Below are 20,252 nucleotides of genomic sequence, written 5' to 3'. Positions count from 1 at the left end.
GAATGAATATTGTGTCTGACTCCATCATGAGCTTGGAGGACTGCATCAATACATCTCTGACTCAAATCACTGATTAATAAAGTCATCTGGAATGACAAAGAAAGCGTTCCTGCAAGACTTTCAGAGTTTATCAAGAGTCTTTGGATTCATCTTCAATGCCTCGTCCATCTTACCCCAAACATGCTCAATAATGTTCATGTCTGGTGACTGGGCTGGCCAATCCTGGAGCATCTTGACCTTATCTGCTTTCAGGAGCTTTGATGTAGAGGCTGAGGTATGAGAAGGAGCGCTATCTTTGCCCTCTCCTGTGGTTTGTAATGTAATAGGCAGTCACAACGTTTACCATCCAACCTGACAAAACTACACAGTAAAAAATTGAGAAAACATAAAAAAATAAGGCAACCTGATGCAGTGAGAACTTTGAGTTGTCTCAACAACTGTTTTTTTAATTTTTTTCTCAGTAACAATTTTGTGTTCAGCTGACATAATTTTGTTTATTTATGCAATGTTGATTATTGTATTTGGTCCCACTTTATTTTAAGTGGCCTTAACTAATATGTACTTACATAGGAATTTATAGTTTGTTACAATGTATTAATTGTTTAAATACATGTATTTACTGTGTACTTATGCTTGATTAAATACCTGTATGTAATTACATCTGTAATTAGCTTTTGTAATTACATTTGTAAATACACTGTTGACCATCCCTTACACCTTAACCCACCCTTAAACCTACCCACACCACCAAACCTGTCCATAACCCAACATCTATCCCAACTCAAAAGCACCAAAAGTGTTCTCAAATACATTTTAAACACAGTAAGTACATTGTATTTTTTTTTGATGTAAGTACATAGTAGTTAAGGACACTTAATATAAAGTGGGACCTTGTATTTTACTAATAGAGATATTCTTGTCACATCAACTGAAGCAACACACTATGAATCATTTACTAAGCATTAGCATCTAGTGAATTCATTATTTGTTAAGCATTAACTCTACATTAATAAGCGTTAGTAAGCAGTTTATAACTGCAGCTACAAATGCTGTATTCTTGACTTATAAGCATCTATATAACGTGCTTATTTGTATTTTCATACTTAGTTAATGATTTATATTTCATTAGTAAATTAAGTTATTAATTATTAAAATTAATTATTTACAAAACAGTTGTATTTGAGTAGTTGGTTTTTTTTAGGATACTTCAGAATGAGTAAGTAAACTATTGAAATCAACATTTATAAGTCTTATTATTCAGGCGTATAGTAATAGTTAACTAATATGTTAGTAAATGCTTTATTAACTCAACTTCATGCAGTTTTGTGACCTAATCTAAAGTGAGAACTATTCATGCTTTATAAATCCCTTGTAAATGACTATTACAGGCTCAGATTCAAATGAACAATAATCTTTGCAATCTTTTCAAAAAAAGTAAAATTACTGTAAAGTTTAAACATTGCTGAATAACAGGAGTGTCAAAATACGACATAAAACTGGATAAAACGACAACAATATAATAAATGTAAGATGCATTGATTAAACTCTACACTGATATTATTTTAGATCAGGTTGCAAAGATTTATTTTTTATTTAAAGTGCAGTTTCTTTTGTGTATCTTTATATGAATAGGTAGGAATAATGTAATTTTTCCTGCTTAGAATTTAACCGAGCCTTTATTTGTCATTTATAAGGGATTTATAAAGCACGAATAGTCCTCACTTTAGATTAGGTCACAAAACTAGATGAAGTTGAGCTGATAAAGCATTTATTAATATACATAGTAACCATTAATATATGCCTGTATTAATATATGATATTTAGAGTTAAGGCTTAATAGATAATGAATTCACTATTTGCTAATGCTTAATAAATGATTTATAGTGTGTAGTTATTATAAAGTGTTACCTTTTTTTGCTGTTTAGTGGATGACTTTTTTCAAATTTGCCAAATAAGTAATTAGTTCTAGTTGGCATATCATCATGTTTTTAATCATTTTACTTAAAACTAACACAAATTTACTACTTTATACATTCATTTTTCTTTGACTTAGTCCCTTTATTCATTAGTAGGGATGTAACAATATTGTAAATATCGTCATACCCCACTAGTAATTTTTTTCAATATTACTGTAGGCGCATGACTCAAAACTATATTTCTGAGAAAAGCTTGCTCAGGCGAATGAAGCGAACGGGAGGTAGCGGGATCTACAATTCCCATCAGCCTAGGCGTGGCCATCATCCTTTGCGGTCTGTTGTCGCTACAGATCCAGTAATGCGGAAATGGAGTGTGTGAACCTAAAGCGGGTTTTAAATCGGATGTGTGGAAGTGTTTCGGTTTCTTTATAAAAAGATACGAAAAAAGAGAAAAGGTGACAGACAAAGAAAAACAGTATGCAGGCACTGCCAGACTGTGGTGAAATATAAGTTGGGGAATACGACTAAAAACAGTCATGGGGACTGCAGAACACAGCACACTTGTTAGATTGATGCAGACGTTGACTTGTACTGTAAAGAGACCTCTATCTCACTCATGGCTTGTCCGCTCAAGTGGTGGAAAGACAATGCACAGCGTTACCCACTGCGGTCAACCTTGGCTAAATCATATCTCTCTGTCCCAGAAACCTCAGTCCCAAAAGAGAGGGACATTGCATTGTAAATGCCCAGAGATCCCAGCTTTTGCCAGATTATATTTATATGATAATTTTTCTTTAAAAAAAACCCATCTCTATCCAAGTGAGTGTGTGATTAAATGTTGAATGTGATGAGTTTTCAACAATACTAAATTGAAACTTTATTTTTTCTACTTGGTTTTATAGTTTTTTGTTATTCAAATTGAAAAATTGAAGTTCCTGTTTCGAAACTTACAGATAGATGGCTACTTGTATGTCATTTGATATGTTCAGTGCTAAGGTAAATAAACACTTTTGGCACTTTTTTCGAGTCTTTTCATTAGTTTTGTTTTTCCTGTAAATTACTCAAATACCGTACCGTGCCATTCATACCGAGGTATTACCGTACCGTGAAATTCTGAAACCGTTACATCCCTATTCATTAGGGGTCACAACAGTTGAATGAACCGCCAACTTATTCAGCATATGTTTTACACAGCGGATGCCCTCCCAGCTGCAACCCAGTACTTGCAAACACCCATTCACACTCAGACACCTTTACCTCATGTCTTTGAACCGTGGCAGAAACCAGAGCACCCGGAGGAAACTCACGTGAACTCAGGGATGCCAACTGACCCAGCCAGGAGTCGAACCAGCAACCTTCTTGCTGTGAGGTGACTGTGCTACCAGCTGCGTCACTGTCACCCCTCTTTCTGATAAAAAAAAACAAAAACAAAAAAACAAGCTTAGTTTCCGATTGTCACGTCACGCATGCGCGAGTTATTTAAATATCAGCATTCCTGTTCAACACAAAAATGTTTGTCCAGAAAACTCAGTTAAACACGTAGACACAACGTTTTAGCGAATATTGTTGATATTAAGATATATTTTTTATGTAATCAATTCTTATTCACAATTCTTAGGATATATGACAGAAAGAGTAGTGTGCTGAACAAATGGTGATCTTGTTTTTTACAGTGCAGAGAGGATCTGCAAGGAGGAATGGCAGAGGATCCCTAAATCCAGCTGTGAAAAACCTGTTGCATCTTTCCCACAAAGATTCATGGCTGTATTAAATCAAAGCAGTGCTTAAATACTGAACAAAGTGTCTGAATACTGAGGACCATGTGATATTTCAAATGGCTGCAATAATATAATGGCTGCAATATAATAAAGAGTGAAATTTAAAAGGATCTGAATACTTTCTGTAGCCACTGTATATCTAATATATTTGAATATCTACAGCACGGCTCACCAAACTTGTTTCTGGAGGGCCGGTGTCCTGCAGATTTGAGCTCCAACCCTAATCAAACACACCTGAACAAGCTAATCAAGGTCTTGGGTATACTTGAAACACCCAGGCAGGTGTGTTGAGGCAAGCTAATCCCTGCAGAGACACCGAATCTCCAGGAACGAGATTGGTGACCCCTGATCTACAATATCTACATGTAAATATTCAGAGTATGTGCATATGTGCAATTTCAATGATTGAAATAAAATACATATATTTAGATTTCACTTCCCAGAGATGTATTGCGGCTGGAAGGGCATCCGCTGCGTAAAAACTTGCTGGATGAGTTGGCGGTTCATTCTGCTGTGGCGACCCCGGATTAATAAAGAGACTAAGCCGACAAGAAAATGAATGAATGAATTTAGATTTCACATTTCTAAATATCCACTTGCATGAGCTTTTGTCCTATGTGATTTGTATTGTGCATATACTTTCCATGGATCAGATTCCTATTTGGGGCCAGAAGTATTTGAAGGTTGAAATTAATATATTTGCTACGTAAAGGCAAACGAAGATTGCGAGGGTTTTTGCGCATGATCTTCCCTGTCAGGAATGTGCTGAAACACAATCCGTCGTCTTAAGCTGGATTTCCACATACACTAACATTACTCACACACACAGAGCTTAGCAGACCTCTATTGGCAACACGGGATTATGAATGGGAATATTAATTCATCTGAGCTGGAGGGGATCATATCAGGTGACACATCTAATTTAAAGATGGCAGACTTATGAGTGGTCTTAAATACAGCTAATATAAAAGGTTGACTAATTATTAGTTGTAGCAGAACAAGTGTTGTACAAAATAACTAAACATTCATTCACTGTCTTGTCGGCTTAGTCTCTTTATTAATCTGGGGTCGCCACAGTGGAATGAACCGCCAACTTATCCAGCATATGTTTTAAGCAGCGGATGCCCTTCCAGCCGCAACCCATCTCTGGGAAAGATCCATACATTCTCATTTACATACATACAACGGAGCTTGCCCAATTCCCCTATAGCACATGTGTTTGGGGGTAACCGGAGCACCCAGAGGAAACCCACACAAACACGAGGAGAGCATGCAAACTCCACACAGAAATGCCAACTAGGCCAGCCGAGGCTCAAACCAGCGACCTTCTTGCTGTGAGGTGATCGTGCTACCCACTAAACCACCCTGACGCCAAATAACTAAACACTTAAATAAAAAAACTTGCAACCACTGAAAACACAGTGGTCAGAATTAAAGAACAGAAATATCAGTAGACAGAGGATACAGCAGGGGCAGGGTTAAAAACATATATCTGATTAAAGACATGTAGACGATAACGCTGTCAGCATTCAATGAAATTAAATAAACCTTTTAACAAGAGTTGGATGTTTTGGAGCACACACACACACAAAGAGAAAAACTTGATTATATTTACAGCTGAAGGTGAAATAATTAGCCCTCCTGTGAAGTTTTAATTATTTTAATAAGTGCTGCTTAATGGAGAGAATAACTTAATAATTACTTATTTCTAATAACGAATTCCTCTGTCTTTCTCATGATGCATACTGTAATATTTCATTAGTTATTTTGCAAGTTATATACACACACACACACACACATATATATATACATATATACACACACATATATATATATATATATATATATATATATATATATATATATATATATATATATATATATATATATATATATATATATATACACACACACACACACACATATATATATGTATATATGTATGTATGTATGTATATATGTATGCACGCACGCACGCACACACACACACACACACACACACACACACACACACACACACACACACACACACACACACACACACACACACACAGTACGGGAAATATTTTAAAAAGAAAAAAAATTCAAAGGGGAGCTTATAATTCTGACTTCAACAGTATATATAAGCCCCAGGTTGATTATTTTTTTCTTTTTAAAATATTTCCTGAACTATGTTTTAACAGAGCAAGGAAATTTTCACAGTATGTCTGATAATATTTTTTCTTCTGGAGAAAGTCTTATTTGTTTTATTTTGGCTAGATTAAAAGCAGTTTTTATTTTTTTAAACATCATTTTAAGGACAAAATTATAAGCCCCTCTTTGTTAAACCAAATAAAACAAGGGGGCTAATAATTCTGACTTCAACAGTGTGTAATATATATATATATATATATATATATATATATATATATATATATATATATATATATATATATATATATATATATATATATATATATAAAAGAGAGCATAGGGCACAAAGTAACAGGGTAAAGTGTAACACTGAATTTAAGGTATTTGCTCAGGGTTAAACAATGCCATGCTTCTGAGGTTTTCACCAGTGTCGGTAGACAGCTTCTTTCCAATTATTAAAAACGTTCTTCGAAATTTGGATAAGAAACACAGGAGAAACCATTTTTGCATCATAAAAGTATTTCTTATAGTCTATATATTTTTTTATTTAAAAAAAAATCTGTGGAAGTATGTACGTACAATCTTATGCTGCTATAATTACGGTGTTCTAGGCTAAAAGATGAACCATTTTGAAAGATGTAAAACAGAGAGTGACTGCTAGCCAGTTTTGAGGAAAACACGACACAGCGGGGTTAGTAGTAACAGGGTGTTACAAATAAACCACACTGCTGGAGACCAAATAAACTAACAAAATAATTGTTGAATTTAGAGTGTAATTTTAAGAATACATTTTTTTATTGCTAATACTGCAAATAAATGCATTGTATGATAATGTATAATAATGCAAATAAATCCAAATGTGTTTATCCAATAAAGAAATAAGCATGCTGTGCTATGTAGAATTAAAAAAGAATTTCTTCCGTAAGTACTGAGGAAATATAGCTACTATTCAAAGTAAACTGAATTTAGTTAATTGTGTGAAATCTGACTTTGTAAGCATGTTTTACGACTAACCCCGTCTGTTACATCTTGCCCCGCAGGTGGGGTAAATGGTAACTTTTCACTCCTGGCACTTTTGTCAATACTGCACAGAAACCATAGGTGCGACGATCATACTTTCAGTGCTCATTTGTAGGAGAGGCTTGTGTGTTGTTACTATAAAAAATGGTTCGTCTAACCCCATTATTGTTTAGTTTTTGGCCACAACTTTGTGCCCCGCTCTCCCCTATTTGCAGTTGTAGTGTATTTCTCCCAACAAAAACCACACAACATGCATCCTAGAGCCATGTACCTACAAAGCCATCATGATCAGCATAATGCAGCCAAATGTTTTATATAATAAAAACATACAATTATAAGGGTTTGGATATCGAGATATTCCTGTCACTAACAGGTGAGCAGAAATTTCTGAACAAATAATGTTGTGTTATTGTATTTTAACTTCTTACCACTAGATGTCGCTCACACAGCGTTAATCCTCAAATGTCGTCGGGCATGAACTTCCCGCTCTCTGTCTGGCAGATTTGCATAATAAGAGACCAGTTTTAGGTCAACATTTTGACTAATTTGCTTCCTGTTTGAGCGTCTTCTCCTGTTGTACTCCTGTCAGCAGACAGTGTCTGTGTCAGACAATGACTCATGTGTTTTCAAGCAATTATATCAGGCATTTTTGCTGAACCGGTTATCACTAGCTGGTGGTCACGTCAGTCAGTCAGTCAACAAAACCTCACAAAAAAAAAAAAAAAAGTGCATTAGTTCACATCCAGGGTCTTTAGTAACCAGTCAGATTCATATTCAGGTGTGATTAGCTTTGGAAAAAATGAATCCAGACGCGAGCTAAACAAAACAAAGCTCGATGTTGTCTACTAGCCTACTGCAGATGATCAACAGCTGCCACGAAGGCGCTTTGTTTTGTTTTCTACTTGCTAATTTCCACATGTTTTTCACCCTGAATTGTTTCCAAAAAGAAGGGAAAATATAGTTAACAGCTGTCTGGCGGGTTCGGCCTCCTCTAAATCAGCTCCATATGTGCTAATCTATGGGGGAAAACACTTCATGGACATCTATTATAAAGGCAATTTAATAACCTCAATTCTGGAGAAACTTTTGTAAATGTGGTAAAATACAAGGAAATACATGTGATTTGTTAATTTGGAAACACTTTACTTGAAGGGGGTGTTCATGACACCTTTATTTTTATGACATGACATGAATTAGATTTTGTATATCCTTATGACACCTGCATTAAGTGGTTTTACGTCATTTTAAATGCAAAGGAGACATAGTTTGAGATGTCTCTGTTTAAGACGACTTGACAAACCAACTATATCACAACCTGCTTTTGTCTGGACAGTTTGGCATTTCCAAGACAACTAGTCATAAATCTGTCATAAACATGATTGTCATTATACAATCATCTGCCATGACTTTTATAGCAGCATCATTTTTTTTTCTTGACCTGACAGTTGTACAAATTAAATTGGTTATTAGATTGTCATTAAATATTAATGACATTGTTATAAAATATTTGACAGATATGACACTTTTAAAGAGATACACTAATGAAAATATTCCTGCCACAATTATAATGACCTCATGATGATGTTTACGACAGATTTATGTCAAGCGGTCATGACAAAAACTAAAACGTGATGTAATTGTTTATATCAAGTTGTTATAAAAAAAGACATCTCAAATAATGTCATCTTTGCATTTAAAATGACATAACTGAGCTTATAACTACATCTAAATCTCATTCATATTCATGACGTGCCATGTCATGATTATAAAGGCGCCATGACAGTCTTATGAACACTTCCTTCAAGAAAAATGCTACCATTAATTCTCTTTAACCCATTTTTGGCTTACAAAATTACAAAAAATAATAATAATTCCAATGTTTTTACAGTAGTGATGGGAAGTTTGGATCATTTTACTGACTCGGATCTTTGAGTCTCGTTCATCGAGATGAACGAATCTTTTATCGAGTCATTTCGTTCATTTGGTTCAATTTGCCAAAATATTATTAAAATGTTACGAATTGCTTCCAAACACATCTACAACTAGCCCAAAAGGTTGATCACACGACAAATAAGTCATGAATAGAATATAAGGAGAAAATAATAGTTCAATGTTGACCTGCTCTTTTGTCTATGAAGGTATTGTTGTCTCTTTGCTCAGCTCACCTCTTCATGTCTTCAAATGACAGGGGTTCGTTCACGTTACACTGACAGTCACATATAATCTTAACCAACGTACACAGTCTGAGTCAATAAGACCGTGACGATTAGTTCACCTTTCAATTCAATTCTTTTTCCGGCTCTAAACCCATATGATTGGCCCGTGATGAACGAATGACTCAAACCCGATAGAGTCGTCGAGAGATGAACGGATCAATTCTTTTTCCAGCTCTAAACGCATATGATTGGCTTCTGCCTTTCTGAGATGAACGACTCAAAAGACTTGAAATGAATGATACCACCTGCACAAATGTGCGCACGCACGGATGAACGAATCACTCCCTGAGAGGACTCGTAGATCGAGTCATATTGAAGATTCGTTAAAAATGAACAAATCGTTTATGAACGACCCATCACTAATTTACAGTAAATTCTGTAAAAATAAACATTTAGATTCTGATGGCTTCAACACACTCCAAAAATGCTGCGACAGGCACGTTTAACCCTTTATCGGGCAAAGAAATAGATAGGAACTTCACTGACATCAAAATAAAATGATTCATTGGATTTACTCAGTTTTCTTAAGGTAAGCGGTTGCAAACAATTGATATGGGCTGAGTTTAAACTGAATTTGCTAGTTTAAATCCAGGGGCGACACAGTGGCTCAGTGGTTAGCACTGTCGCCTCACAGCAAGAAGGTCGCTGGTTTGAGTCCCAGCTGGGCCAGCATGTTCAGCGTTGGTATGGGTTTCCTCCAGGTGCTCTGATTTTCCCCAACAGTCCAAACACATGCGCTATAGGGAACTGAATAAACTGAATTATCCATAGTGTATGTGTGTGTATTGATGTGTCCCACTACTGGGTTGCTGCTGGAAGGGAATATGCAATGTAAAAAACATATGCTGGAATAGTTGCCGGTTCCTTCCTCTGTGGTGACCCATGATGAATAAAGGCACCAAGCTGAAGGAAAATGAATGCGAGACACTCCAGGTGCCCTAATAAGGGTAAAAAGGCAAAAGCAAAGCATGCAGTGATCCAATGAAAGAAGTGGTGGGTTTAAAGTAACCTTACAGACCAGCGTCGAGGGATATTAGTTCCCATGTAGTCGGGTTACAGCCAGAGATAAATAATGCAGCAGGTGTCGGTGCAACCTGGAAGCTGACAGCCCCACCTGGTTGCCATAGTGACAGACAACAGGCCCAGCTGGCACAAAAGAGTGTGCGTTTCCGCACTTTGCCCTCTGCACATGTGTTTGGAGGCGGATTTCATGCATTCAATCACATTTACCATGTTTGGGTCAACATTTACATTTACACAAGCTGGGATGATGAATACTGAGAGAAAGGAAAACCTAACACTGAGCCAGTCAGGGCATGTCGAGGCAAGTCGATTTCTCCCAGCAGAGCTTTTTAGAGACCCGAGGATCTGAACCCGCGGCTCTAGTTCAACTAGTCAACCTTGTATAAAAGTGTTGGATGTCAAAACTGACACTCGAGAGACTGTTATGAACTTCAGAGTCGCTAATCTCGCCCAGAAGTCTTTGTCTTCCTCAAAGTGCACAATTGATTGCTTTTACTGTCAGTCATAACAAAGTGGCAGTATCAGGGACGCACCCGTGTCTTACCACATCACCGCATACTTCCAGTGTGAGAGCATCACAGGCACGTGTCTCTCCTAATCGGCCTTCAGCTTCAGGTAAACATCAATAACAGCGGCTGAAATCCACACCGCTGGCCTCTAGTTGGCTTTAATAGGACATATAGAGTTGAAGTCAAAGTTATTAGCATCCTGTGAATATTTTTTCTTTTTTTAAATAAATCATGTTTAACAGTTCAATTCAATTCAATTCAATTCAATTCAGCTTTATTTGTATAGCGCTTTTACAATGTAGATTGTGTCAAAGCAGCTTCACATAAATGGTCATAGTAACTGGAACAGTGTGGTTCAGGTTTTAGTGTTTAAGTTCAGTTCAGTTCAGTTTAGCTCAGTTCAGTGTGATTTAATCATTACTGAGAGTTCAAACACTGAAGAGCCAATTCATCGATGCGTAGCTCTACCAATCCTGAACCATGCGAGGCAGTGGCGACAGCGGAGAGGGAAAAAAAACTTCACCTGATGGGAGTGAAGAAAAAAAACCTTGAGAGAACCAGACTCAGTTGGGCACGACCATTTTAATTTCTCCGCTGGCCAAAAGTCTTGTGCAGAACTTCAGAGCAAGACATTTTTCACAGTATGTCTGATAATATTTTTTTTTCTTCTGGAGAAAGTCTTATTTGTGTTGTTTTGGCTAGTATAAAAGCAGTTTTTTAATTTTTTATAACCATTTTAAGGACAAAATTATTAGCCCCTTTAAGCAACACAATCTCACGGCAATTCGTAACTTTTTGATTTAGTGGCTAATTTGTATAAATTCGTACGATCTAACTCGTACAATTTAGTACGGTTTGCTCATCCCCCAATGACGGTTGGGTTTAGGTGGCACGCCTTCTTTTAAAAAATAGCACGATTTCATACGACTGAACTCTTACGAATTCGCCACTAAACTGGCAAACGTAAAATACTTACGTTTTCTCATGAGATCAGGCTGCTTTAAGCTTTATTTTAGTTCTGATTGTCCACATAACAAACCATCGTTATACAATGACTTGCCTAGTTAACCTAGTTAATGCAACAGCAGCCTTGTTTAGTAGTAGTGAGGTAAACACGAAACAAAACTTTCCATCTGGAGCTCCTTCACGGGACTCCACACTTGTAAACAATCGCCCCATCGGTCTCGTGCAGCTCTCGGTCCCACCCAGACTCGTCAGCGCTACCAAGCTGACCAATCACAGAGCTTGCGCTACACATCGTTGTGATGGGTAGTTAAATTTTTTAAGAGGTGCGGGTCAGCGACGTCCGACGCCCATGGCGTATGGCTATACGTCAACACGTAGGCTGCCCCCGTAGCATACCCGTGTGCTTGATGCCGAAGCATAAATCAGCTTTAACACTGCAGGGTTCATAAAGTAGGCCGCAGCCACCAAGATTTTTTAACAAAAAGGTGTGTTTTTATGTCTCTTTGGTACAAATTCAGTCTTTTTAAATTGCTGTGAGTCATAATTACCTATTTCTACACTTAATTGAACCAGCCTTTCCACATAGCTGTGTCTGCAGAATCAGCGCGAGGGCTTTTTAAGTGTCAGATGTTCAAAAAGTGTCCGCATTGACTGACTGCAGCTCAGCAAGCCCTTAAGCCTGGTTTATATTTCTGCGTCAAGTGATGGGCGGTAGCATCGCTACAAGTAGTGGCGCTACTAGCTTAAATATGTTTCTCAGTAGTGTGACTGTAGCGTCGCGTCTTTATAAATCAAATAGCTTTTCACTGTTGAAGCTATTTTATTAGTCAAGTAGTGCAGTAGCGTCAACACAAGCTAACAGATCGCGCATCAATAAGTGACGGCACCGACATTCACAGAGCTGTGAGGCCGGTGTCTAGCCAATGAAAGTAAATCCATGTGATGGCGAAAACGATGATTTCTTCCATTATCTTCTTTCAGTGGTCGAAAACAAACTTTTTGGCGCTTTACTGCCACCTCTCTGTCTAATCAGTGACATCGCAAATCAATTAGGCTAAAACCTGGTTTATACTTCTGCGTGGAGTGATTGGCGTGTGACCATACGGCGCATGCAACGTGCGTAGCTGTGCATTTACACTTCCGCGCGCTGTTTCTGTTGTTCTACAATAACACTTCCCAAACGCTAGTTGGCAGTGAGGTGTTAATGTTCCTGTGTTTCTTTGCTGGTAGTTAGTTTTTTTCCGAACCCTTCCTGAATGTACAAGTGGCTCAAACTCGCTCATTTTGAGGCAGGAACTGGCAGACGTGCAACAACTTTAACGATGAGGTAAACAACACAAAACTATCCATCCGGAGCTCCTTCACAACACAATCTCACGGCAATTCGTAACTTTTTGATTTAGTGGCTAATTCATATGAATTCGTACGATCTAATTCGGACAATTTAGTACGACTTGCTCATCCCCCAATGACGGTTGGGTTTAGGTGCCACGCCTCCTTTTTAAAATCATACAATTTCGTACGACTGAACTCGTATGATATCGTACGAATTAGCCACTAAACTGGCAAAACGTAAAATATTTATGTTTTCTCGTAAGATCAGGCTGTCCTTAAGGAGGGACTCCTCACTTGTAAACAATCGTTCCATCTGGCTCGCGTGGCTCTCGGTCCCACCCACACTCGTCAGCGCTACCAAACTGACCAATCACAGAGCTTGTGCTACGCATCGTTGCGACCTGTAGTTAAATTTTTTGAGAGGTGTGGGTCAGCGACGCCGACGCTCTCAGCGTAGGGCGATGCGTCAACGTGTTGGCTGCACTGTAGCATACCCGTGTGCTTGACGCAGAAGTATAAATCAGCCCTAACACTCTTTGAATGCACTGCAGGGTTTATAAAGTAGGCTGCAAAAAGGTGTGTCTCTTTGGTACAAATGCAGTCTTTTTAAATTGCTGTGTGTAATTACCTATTTCTACACTTAATTGAACCAGCCTTTCCACATAGCTGTGTCTGCAGAATTAGCGCGAGGGCTTTTTAAGTGTCAGATGTTCAAGAAGTGTCCGCATTGACTGACTGCAGCTCAGCAAGCCCTAACAGAGCAGTAAACGCAACAACAGTAATGAGGATTACAGCTTGTTTCATGTGTGCAATTGTGGGGGTTGTGGAGTGAGCGATCATGAGAGACAGACAAAGAGGTGTCGTATCACTCTCATGAGAAAACTACTGTAATTGCAACACAGGATGCTTTTGGTAAACATACTGTTCACTGAAAACGAATTATTAGTTGGATTTAGTACATTTTTTTAAAGGTGAGTGGATGCAAAAAATATATATGGGCTGAATTTAAACTATCAAATTAAGTTGAACTTTACTAAATTTAATTAGTTTGTTTAAATTCAGCCCATGTAAATAGTTTGCAACCACCTACTATAAAATTATTTGGTAAATCCAATTGTTTTTTCCAATGTGGTGCAGTTTCCATGCTGATCCCGGAGTTTTCCTCATTACAAGACTTTCTTCTCATATACTGTAGGCTACATGTGCTGATGAATATTCATAGCACAATGTCGCTCTCAGGGAAATTCAGTAGGATGCCAATGAAGCCTCAGTATGATTTATGATAATGCCATTGCTTAGAAACTCACGACAAAGACAGTCCATTGGTGCTCGTTTGAACTATTCAGAAATATCCACTTGGCCAGCTTTATGATGCCCATGAAATCTAGCAAAAAGAAACTGATTTCTTTCTCAGTCTTCAAAAAGTTTCCTTTTGTATTTGCTTAAGTAGACCTAATTAAATTAAGTCAAAACAATCAATTCTTGCCATTAATGAATGACTACGGCCATATCCATACATACATGAGCATTTTTTCACTCACCGGCCACTTTATTAGGTACACCTTACTACTGTGTATGATATACGCTATTTTAATAAACTTGCCTTGCCTTAAACAAATAATTTAAAAAGATAACCATTGACTTCTAAGGTATTTGTTTTTCATTTTTACTATAGATGTCAATGGATACCAATGGTTTCCAACACTCTTCAAAATATCTTCATTGAGTCTTCAAACAAGCTGAAATGGCTTTGGATCAGGTTAAAGTGAGTAATAAACAAGACAGAATATTTAGTTTTGGGTGAACTAATTTAAAATCAGGTGGAAACAGAGCCTTTTTAGCCCAAATTGTGCAGAGCAAACTACATGCCAAAATCAGCTCGAATCCATAGCCCTGAGCATGAGCAATCGAAACAGTGATTCATGCCTGAGAAACGCCCACAATAAGTTTGTCTGGCTCTCGAGACACGTGAAGAAGAGGGGAAAATGATATTCTTCAGATGTTATGTAGGTATTTTTACGACTCTTCTCTGTTCCCATCTCATGCCCCAGAGGCTGAACCAGATAAACCGAGCAGGTGTTCTGCACTGATGGGAAACATAGGAAGAGGAGGTGCTGGTAAGGTGCAGCCGTCTACACTTAATGCCCCAGATTGGAGGGGAGTGGAGGAGCAGCGGCCCTGTCTGTCCCTGGGGGGGCTTTTACACAATGCTTTCAGCCAAATGGGAAACTAGCTAGTGTTTCGAACACTTCAAAACCGTGAAGCAATTGGTGAAATTCCGGGAGACAGAACTAAACAGGAGATGGGTCTGAAATACGGGAGACTTCCGTGAAAAACAGGAGTGTTGGCAGGTATGCCAATGATGACGTCAAATGACAATGATAGTTGGTTGATTTTAGGTTGTTGGAAAGTGACCAAAATCCAACAGAGTCAACATCTTAAACCGTTATATTGACTTCAAAGACTGATGTTTATTCGCCAGTTGTGGCAACCAAAACCCAACATCTGATAGACGTCATAGTGGTAATGTCTACACAATGTCAAGCTGTAACATCATTAGACGCTGATATTTGGTTGATTTTAGGTTGGATGTCAGACATTGACGTCGGCCTGAAGTTGAGTTAAGACGTCAACCTGATTTTCATTTCCAAACAAAATGCAACGTCCCCACGACACTGGGGTATAACATGAATCTTACGTCATGTTGACATCTTGTGCCTGCTGGGTGTTTAAGGCCATTTCAGTCATCATACACTGAACATCCGTCATCTTCTCATCAGTGACATCATCTAAACAGTCTCTAAACAGCATAACTAATGCGCTCTGAGCTGTACTTTAGAGTAGCTCTTAGTTAATCAATGGTGCGGTCTATTTCACTTCCTTAAAATAAAAAAAACGCGTCAACGATGTGCCTTAACACACCTCTATTTTAGACTGGCACACTCATGAGTCCACAAAATGGCACAAATGGATTTACTATTTAAACAACATTGCGTAGAACATGGAAATTACAGTTGAGCTGGTCTGAAAATAGCAACAAATCGCACCATAAGAGTCTTGTGCCTTATTGCGCCAGGTGTATTATAGGGCCCCAGGTGAGTTTTTCCTCCATGTTTGGCACGTCTTCATTGACGTTCGGCCTGACGTTTTGACAGATGAGATCTTACAGTGTAACATGGGAGCCATGTTCATGCAGTCTGACATTCTAAAATCATCTAGGATTATTAAACAAAATAAAAAAAATTGTACAGTGTGAACCGGCTTTTAGTCATCGCTTCCTTACAAGTACTGCTGACCAACAGGCTGACTGTCAGGCCCATAGCCAGCCTGGTGAAAGGAGTGGTTCTTTGTTCTCAAAAAGTGGACCTTTAAGCAATTATACGCCTCATTTTCTATTTAACTATGACATTTAAACACTGCATTTGGTGAAATTAAGCACTATTCTGAATTAACTAGTCGGATGGTCATCATAACTACAGTTTTTGACTATTTTAGCCAAAATAATATTCAAATCAATTTAAATATGAGCCATTTTTGGTGCTTCACAGCTTTTTAATGTGTCATTTTCAAGAATACCCTGCTGAAAAATCCAGCTTAAACCAGCCTGATTTCCAGCCTGGTCTTAGCTGGTCAGACTGGAAAATGACCAGCTAAATCCAGCTAAAACCAGCTTTACCAGCCTGGTTTAAGCTGGACATAGCTGGTTTTGGCTGGACTCCCAGCCTTGCTAGGCTGATCAAGCTGGTCATCTCCCAGCCTGACCAGCTAAACCAGCCTGGAAATGGCCAAAACCCCTCTAAAACCAGCCAAAACCAGCCAACCAGCCTAGGCTGGTTTAAGCAGTTTTTTTCAGTAGGGTAAGGTCCAAGATTTACATTAAAAATGATTTATTCTTCTTCTATACTTCTATTTTAAAACAATACTGTAGCAAAAGAAGACTTCTCTTACGTCAAGAGTGTATGTTTTCTTGCACAGCTGGATGCTGGACTGGTGAAAATATTAGTGTTGTGATTGCCAGAAGTGTTGTCTCCGCTGGTGATTACTTCCTGTAGCTTGTTGTAATGTGGGGTTTTCTCTATATGGCAGATTACTGCTGAACGAACTACAACTCCCAGAACTCCCTGCGCTCATCAACTCCTGACAATAAACTGGACACACACACACACAGACACAGCTGCTGCTCATCTGCACTGATTACAAGGACTATAAACACACCTCACCTTCATTCGCACATTGCTGAGTCTTGATTCAGTGCGAACATTACGAAGCGTTTCTCTTGGTTTGTTTTCCCGCGTTTCTGATACCTGCCTTGTTTCTCATCTCTGCAGTCTAGTAGTGCCTGTTTATTGGCCACGATTATTGGATTATTGGAACCGCATGTGGATCCGCAAGTCTGCTCTTAGCGTCTGCTTCATTACAATTAGTTAGCATTGGCCAAAACTGATTAGGAGAAGTCGCACCGAAGCATCAGAGGATTCTGCTTGGTCTTGAAGCCTTTTTTCAAGGGTTATTTTCACCATGATGGCTTAACAGTCCATTCTGGACCTTTGGCAGTGAAAGGTGGGTCCTCCAAACCACTGAACCCCCATGTCTACGGGCCTGACTGTGCGAATTACTGGCCTGAATAATGTAATACAGCAATTGTGGTCATATTCACAGATCATTATAAAAGCATTGCTGTGTAAATGTGATCTTTTTTTTTTTTTAAATGCAAGGAGAAACCTTTACATTTTCAGCTACATCACTGTCATGTAAACATAGCCTGGGTCTTGCTCTGAACCTACAAGGCTTCACTGCAGGATCAATCTCCCTCCTTCCCTTCTCTCTCTCCGTCCGACTCGGCTCACGTTTAGCGTAAACATTTCTTAGAAACTCTCCCCGAGGGTCTCCACATTCCAGGAATCCCCTTCTTTGAGCCGGGGAGCCCCGGTGAGCCGTGTAATTGTGCGTTTCAATCCCTCTTTACTCGGAGAACAAGGTTGGACAAAAGGTCAAGCCCCTAAACAGGACACTCTAGTGAGCGAGGGGAAATCCCTATAAAGCTTCCTCTCGCTCACTAGAGTAGAAGTGATGGTTTCTGATGGCTTGTAAGTTGCGGGTGCTCCTAAATCTACAACTTCTGCGACCCTAATGGTGATTTGAACAAACAAAACTAGCGTAGGATTAACTGTTTTTGGTGTGCGCCAAAGGCTGTTAACCTATGAGTCGCTTTGACCTGCCACCCGTCAACATTGTGTCCGATTTAACTTAAGAGTTGGTCTAGCGGAAAGTGAGCGTCGTCTCTCCTCTCTGTGAAGGTTTGCACTTAGCTCCTCTGTTTTCTTCCAGGCTTCTTTGGTGTTAAAGTTTATGCTAAGTCTACTCCCAAGGTTCGATTGGGGGTGACGAGCCTGGCCGAAATCGGAGGAGAAAACCAGCTTTTCATCTCGGAGTCAGCTGTGTAAACTTCTAGCATCAAACTATAGAGCGAGCCAGATGTTAAATCTGAATGTGATTGACTAAACACTTTATTTTCATGTCCTTTTCCCTTCTGTGTTGTTTCTTGCTGAAGTTTGGCTTTGAAATCTAGTACTAATAAAGACGTTTATTTGGTCAACTTCACTATTCCTCATGTTCTGCAAATGGAGGCGTTGTGAGAACTGCACTTTCCAAGGGAGATTGGAGCTGTTAGGGATGTTTTAGGGTGCTTTCACACCTGTGAATCGATTCAGTTGTTCCGAAACAGAGATTACAATTGTTACATTGTTGCTCTTTGCTCTTGGAGCGGTTCGCTTTCACACTGCAAAGTGTCTAATCGGACTAAAAGAGCTAAAACAAGTCACGTGCGAGTAAACTCTCCTTACATTGGTCAGAGTGTCAGGGTTTATTTTGCAGCGTCCCGCTCAGCTGTCAGGAGAGGTGGTGGTTTGGTGGTGATTGACAGGGTGCGCGCGCGATGCCTATTTGAGGACCGGGAGGGAGACGCAAGATTACCGGGAGATCATCACTCATTTGCGGGCATACAGAGACTCGCGAAACTTCCCGACATACTCATAATTCTCTCTTCATATAGCCGTAAGCCTATTACATATCCATAAAACACTGTGATATAACCGCGCTCGGATCGGATCGCTTTCTCACTGCAATCGAACCGCTCCAGGATTTGTTTCAATCGAGCCGAGACCACCTCATTCAAGCGATCTCGGAGCGATTACTTTGGCGCGGAACAGAGCGCGATTGCCCTGTTCACATATGCCAAACGAACCGCGCTAACTGGGCAATCGAGACACGTCCCGAAACAAAAGTGTAGGTGTGAAAACACCCTTAATCCAGTCTAGGGTGATTTTGAGTCTTTATTTGGCCATACCTCTCTCTGTGTTTCAGCAAATGTGATGATATTTTGACACATATTTTGGGAAAATGCTTTGAATTTTTTTTTTTTTAACTCAGTACACTCTGGGCAAATTGACCACCCCTTCATTATGTTGGGGGCTGTTTTTGCCCTATAGACTTGCATTATGATGAGATTTTTTGATTGCAAAGCCATGACTATGAGATTCATGCCCATATAATCAATTATTATTGAGTGTTGGTGGTTTTCCCTGTTGGAATGAGGTACAATTTGTAATTTGTACACAAAAGGTCTTCAAGAAATGGCTAAGCCATACATTTAATCAGCTTTTAACCCTCTAAAAACAAATGTCCCCCAGTCCCCGAGAACACCAGCCTACAGGTACTGATTTGGACTAAGACTTGTTGCAGCACATATTGTTGCTCTATTGTTCATTTGATTGCTTCTATTGTACGTCACATTGGATAACATCTGCTAACTGATCCAATGTAAATGTAAACAAACAATGGCCAATCGACCAAATGTCACTATCCATGAATATTCACTCTGTATAGCATATTTTATGCATTTACAGGATATTTTATAGCATATAACATATTAGCCTATAGCATTCAACATTAGCATAGCATATATAGCATAGTTTTATAGCATATATCATATTACCATAGCAAACATAGCATATATAGCATAGTTTTATAGCATATAGCATATTAGCATAGCGAACATATCATTTGGCATAGTTTTATAACATAGCATATTACCATAGCAAACATGGCATATATAGCATAGTTTTATAGCATATCCCTGCTGAAAAATCCAGCTTAAACCAGCCTAGGCTGGTTGGCTGGTTTTAGCTGGTCAACCAGACTGGTTTTAGAGGGGTTTTGGCCACTTCCAGGCTGGTTTCCAGCCATTTCCAGCCTGGTCTTAGCTGGTCAGGCTGGGAGATGACCAGCTAAAACCAGCTTGACCAGCCTAGCCAAGCAGGGAGTCCACCCAAAACCAGCTATGTCCAGCTTAAACCA

At 38.9% G+C, this 20,252-nt stretch overlaps 1 protein-coding gene across 12 annotated transcripts in view; it reads right to left on the bottom strand.

The window, feature by feature from the left end:
• Positions 1-20,252, bottom strand: part of trpm1b (transient receptor potential cation channel, subfamily M, member 1b) — a 150,537-nt gene that overhangs the window by 61,572 nt on the left and 68,713 nt on the right. For 2 of the 12 annotated variants that reach the window (XM_073942279.1, XM_073942281.1), the window contains one exon: positions 3,224-3,324. The exons of 9 other annotated variants lie outside the window; for them this stretch is intronic. The gene's annotated coding sequence lies outside the window, so the exon portion shown is untranslated. Of the gene's footprint in view, positions 1-3,223; positions 3,325-7,275; positions 7,731-20,252 lie in introns of those variants that run through there. One more of the 12 variants, XM_073942280.1, reaches the window with a different exon arrangement.

The sequence above is a fragment of the Danio rerio genome, chromosome 25 (genome assembly GCF_049306965.1).
Source record: "Danio rerio strain Tuebingen ecotype United States chromosome 25, GRCz12tu, whole genome shotgun sequence".
Taxonomy (NCBI): Eukaryota; Metazoa; Chordata; class Actinopteri; order Cypriniformes; family Danionidae; genus Danio; species Danio rerio.
This window is presented reverse-complemented; position numbering and strand designations above follow the sequence as displayed.